The 5,000-nt window shown below is 34.1% G+C and overlaps 4 non-coding genes and 1 pseudogene across 4 annotated transcripts; 2 read left to right on the top strand and 3 right to left on the bottom strand.

Annotated features, from left to right (window-relative positions):
• The window catches only part of LOC132296641 (photosystem II CP43 reaction center protein-like), a 3,742-nt pseudogene extending 3,677 nt beyond the window's left edge, over window positions 1-65 (bottom strand).
• Window positions 66-230: 165 nt separating this feature from the next.
• TRNAT-GGU (transfer RNA threonine (anticodon GGU)) lies at window positions 231-302 on the bottom strand. Its single transcript has one exon. It is a non-coding gene; the product is annotated as a tRNA-Thr (tRNA).
• A 935-nt stretch (window positions 303-1,237) lies between these two features.
• Window positions 1,238-1,321, top strand: TRNAY-GUA (transfer RNA tyrosine (anticodon GUA)). Its single transcript has one exon. It is a non-coding gene; the product is annotated as a tRNA-Tyr (tRNA).
• Window positions 1,322-1,430: 109 nt separating this feature from the next.
• Window positions 1,431-1,504, top strand: TRNAD-GUC (transfer RNA aspartic acid (anticodon GUC)). Its single transcript has one exon. It is a non-coding gene; the product is annotated as a tRNA-Asp (tRNA).
• Window positions 1,505-4,498: 2,994 nt separating this feature from the next.
• TRNAC-GCA (transfer RNA cysteine (anticodon GCA)) lies at window positions 4,499-4,569 on the bottom strand. The gene has a single exon. It is a non-coding gene; the product is annotated as a tRNA-Cys (tRNA).
• Window positions 4,570-5,000: the final 431 nt, after the last annotated feature.

Raw genomic sequence — 5,000 nt, 5'->3', positions numbered from 1 at the left:
ATGGAAAATCGGAATAGGTGGTGATTCAAGAGACGACTTATCATTATTCATGATAATTATATTTTTTTACTGAACAAATGCTTAACTTTATAACTACTATACTATAACTCATTAGAATAATAACTTATTTTCTACAGTTGGTTACTTTTTTTATTACAAATATAAACAATATTGGCATTCCCCTTTCAAATATGAATACGACGACTGGGTTTTTATGGAAAAAAAGTAAAAGCCCCTTATCGGATTTGAACCGATGACTTACGCCTTACCATGGCGTTACTCTACCACTGAGTTAAAAGGGCCTATTTAATTCAATTATTAATTCAATTACTGAATGAGTCACTATGTGGATAAAATCAAAATAGATCTAAGTACATATATTATATACATAAGTACATGGAGTAGACCCATAGTAGCCAGCGGCTCATTCTTGAATGAGAAAATGGATTTCCCTAGCAAGTCTAGGGTAAAATGCAATGAATTGTTTCAAGATCAACCCCAATTGCTTTTCTTTTATTGAATTGATCCTTAGCAGAACGAAATTCACTTGATTGATACATGTACACCTATCAATTCGACATAGATTCAAGATATTTCATCGAATCATGTAATGAAGAGATTCTCCCTGTCCCTTGAACCAAATTCTTAGAGAAAAAAATGATTTTCGATAACTTCTTGATTCCTCTTCCCAGATTTATCGTTTATGAATTTCCTGGTGTAGTGTGAGATAGAGATAGGCATATCTCATTTTAACAATGACTGAACCAATGAACGAAAGTGGGAGAAATGGAACTTAACCCCTTTTTTCTTTTATGACGGACAAATCGCTCCCTGAACGAATCCTAATCCTATCCTTCGTATTATTTTTATTTAATATAAATAATATATTAATATCGATTTCTATAAATAGATTTCAATATAGAATGGCGATTAGAATGAATGATTCATGAACATGAATATGAATTGACGAATCAAAAATGCTATGAAATCATCAAAAACGGAAAAATCCCTCGGGTCTAATCATACCATTCCATTATATTGACAATTTCCAAAACTGTTCATACTATGATCAGAGTCTGATGGCGGTTGGGCAAGTATGCCCCTATCGTCTAGTGGTTCAGGACATCTCTCTTTCAAGGAGGCAGCGGGGATTCGACTTCCCCTGGGGGTAGGGTGTAGGGTACTACAAAAGAAAATTGATCGTGGATTATCAATAAGCCTCAAATTGATTCTTGCTGGGTCGATGCCCGAGCGGTTAATGGGGACGGACTGTAAATTCGTTGGCAATATGTCTACGCTGGTTCAAATCCAGCTCGGCCCAATAATTTGCCAATCTACCATGAACTGGTATAACTCCCCTGTCCTTCAGAAATATCTGATACGGAGGAATAAAAAAGAATCGCATTTTCTGCTATATCCCCTATTTTCCTGGGATTGTAGTTCAATTGGTCAGAGCACCGCCCTGTCAAGGCGGAAGCTGCGGGTTCGAGCCCCGTCAGTCCCGACGGATTCAATAAACAAATTCGCCCCTTAGTTCTTTTTTCTTTCCTTTTTCCTTTCGCATTTCTCATCAAACAAATAGGGAAATTTGCATTACTTTAACTAGTACCGATTGATGGGAGAAAGACATATGTCGATTAGTACAATTATTGGTAGCATTCTATTCAGGATTCCAAGAGATACTGGATCTGTTTTTTCGATTGCTCCCGATCCCCCTAATGGAATAGAGTACCATATCTTTCTCGGGAGCACATACGCAAATGGGATTCGTTTCTTGTACGATACAAAATGAATTTAACATAATTACCCTACCTAATAGAATACTTTTCCAGATTCCATTATCTTTTTTTCTGGCCCCAATTTTGTGTAACTTCAATTACTAATTTGAATTTGAAAAATCTATTTCATTCAAATTGCACACTGAGCTTTTGATATATGTGCCCCGTACTAATCTAAGAAGGGGGAAGATAAAGATAAAGATCAAACAAGGATCCCGCCACTCCTAGCAAAGGAAATGAATGGAAAAGTTTTCCTTCTTATTTTTCCGTTTTCTTTTCGGGGTCCTATCGAATAAAGAACAAATCAAATCCTAAAATATTGAATTTGATGGAATATTATATCTTTTATACCGGGACTCATCTTTATCACACTTCTTTGTCTTCCAAGAAAATTAGATCATTAAAATGGAGTTTAGAACTTAACTCCTTTCTTTTTCCATTTCACTTCTAGTGTTTGTTTGGGTTTGCGATTAATGGAAGTTGGAAGGCGGTCAGATGATACTTCATCAGATGATTGTACAAGGAAGACGTAGGGTAGGTTATAGAAAAGAAAAAAGAATGATCAAATAAATAAAAAAATTCTTGATTGGATCAGGAATCCAATTTTGGATTCGGTATGGATAAAAGATCTTCCTATGTTATACTATTCAATTCTCGACGATGAATTGATTTGATAGCTCAGATATTGTTATTCATGATATTGACCCGATTCAATATGATCGAGAGGTAATTCATCCATTGAATTTACAGGCGAAAGATTTTTCATCTCTATGGGATTAAATCCCGAGTTATTGCGAAGTAAAAAAACGATGAGATTATGGAAGTAAATATTCTCGCATTTATTGCTACTGCACTGTTCATTCTAGTTCCTACTGCTTTTCTACTTATCATTTATGTAAAAACAATCAGTCAAAATGATTAATTAATTTGAATAAAACTTGACTTCTGAGTTGATTGAAGAAAAAAATGAAAAGGATTCCAATTTCGCGTCTTAAATGAAATGAGCGGATTAGAATTAGCAGTATTCTATGAGATCCGATAGTATGGTAGAAATAAATATACGAATATTTATTTCTACCATATACTATCTATTAGTGTTATTGTAGTGTATAAAGTCGTACTCTATAATAAAGATAGGGGCTTAATATAGATCAATCTACAATACTCTTCATATATGTAGATTCCAATTCCATATATGGAATTGATATCTACATAGTACCCAATTCTATTTCTTTGGTACATCTATTTGTTCCGATCAATCTAAGATAATCGAAAGGCAACTCTTATTCTTATGGTTCTAATTCCTAGATTTTTGATTATTTCCAACATGAATCCCAATTTGTTTTTAGCATTACGAAGAAGTAATTGATTAAGCCATTGACAAGAGTTCTATGGAAACTTCTTCGGATTTCGAAAAGTAGTAGTAAACCTCGCCGATTTTTAACGCTTGAACCATGATATGAAATAAGTCGATAAAACAGAAATTAAATTTCTAAAATAATAAAACAAGGGGTAAGTGCGCACAATATGTGATTCGCCCAGAGCAAGATCTTAGTATGCATAATATCTTGTTAGACAATCATTATGCCGATTTTGTTTCTCATAGAAAGTGCGTGTACACTTAACAGAACGACTTCCTATTTGAAGAATAATTGAAGAGTAAGGGGGGAAACAAATAAAAAAAGAGGTCGGTTCTTCCTCATTGTTCATATATAATTCTGATAAGAACCCATTTATTGAATTATTGAAATAGAAAATTTAGGAAGAATTAGGTTGGAAGAAATTTCCTATCCTCCGTATCCCCCTTCCTTTCAAAATACAAAGATGGAAATCGTTGAAATATTTCTTTGATTGAAAGAGTATTATTCATATATTACATTATTCCACTAGAATCCGATGGAATTTCGAAATGAAGATATTTTTATTTAAAATAGTGAAAAACGCTTTGCAGAACGATCTATAAAAATTGATACAGTTTGATTCCGCAACTCAATTAGTAGTACTTCTAGAGTCCACTTCTTCCCCATACTACGAGTGAAAGGGAAAATGTAAAGACTACCATTAAAGCAGCCCAAGCGAGACTTACTATATCCATGTGAATTATGTCCCCTATCTCTATGAATATGAAGGAATTATTCCATTATTGCTCACTAATAATAGTGGAATCAATGGCGCAGAGTCAAAAAAAGATTCTGACCCAACACTATTGATGAACCAATCCAATAAATCTACTTCTAATAAATTTCTATATAATTTCTAATTGGGAAAGATTAAACACAAGCAAAATACGCAGTGACATCCCAAGGGAATGTTACTAATGGAACATGTAGGAATAATAGGAACTGTTCTTTTCAATCTAATATTGATCGAATGCCTGAACACTCAGAGACTCCCGTGAGTACGTATATTCTATAAAGCATCTTCCGCCCCTTCCACAACTACTAATTTCAGTAGATTCCCTATTCGACTATCCAATCTAATTCAAGACTCAGTCAGTAGACACTACATTAGTCGTAGAAGGGAATCGAGAAGTTTTGATAGCCCCTTCGCTACTAGAATCTTTTCGTGACTCCTAGATGCAAGGATTTACAATCTTTTAGAAAATACTTGCTTAGAATTAAGCAAGTATTGACAGTCTTTTTCCTCTGCTTCTGCTGGGGAATAATTCAGCGAGTTATATCAGCAGAACAGAATAAGGGATTTCGAGTCTTTTGTTGATCAGGCGACACCCGGATTTGAACTGGGGAAAAAGGATTTGCAGTCCCCCGCCTTACCACTCGGCCATGCCGCCAAAACGATACAAAATAGATGAAAATTTCCCCCTTTTGGGTTGGATTACTGAACGTCTTTTTTTTATTGTACTTGCGTCTTGAAGTCCTTTTTTGAATTCCCTTACTAAAAAAATCCTTCTTTTTTTTTGATTGGATTTGATTCACCCCTTCGATTAATTGTATAGTATCTCAAAACACACAATGCCTAAAAACCCCCTTCTATTGAAAAAGAAAATGTGGATTTTCAGTCCCAAAAACCAAAATTCATGACAAATTTGAACCATTAACTATTGACTGCTGACTTCAAATTCATAAACGATTCTTGGATTTAAATCTAAAATTATGTTTTCGAAAATCCAAATTGATACATAACTAATCAGTATTGATTTTTTTCAATAAAAAAAAATCCTTCTCCATTTCAATTATAACAACAATTATGAGTATATGTAAA

The sequence above is a fragment of the Cornus florida genome, unplaced genomic scaffold (assembly GCF_030987335.1).
Source record: "Cornus florida cultivar Cherokee Brave unplaced genomic scaffold, ASM3098733v1 CherokeeBrave_3.0.0_Hap2_Chr02, whole genome shotgun sequence".
NCBI lineage: Eukaryota > Viridiplantae > Streptophyta > Magnoliopsida > Cornales > Cornaceae > Cornus > Cornus florida.
Note: the sequence above shows the minus strand (reverse complement) of the source record. Positions and strands in the feature narration are given on the sequence as shown.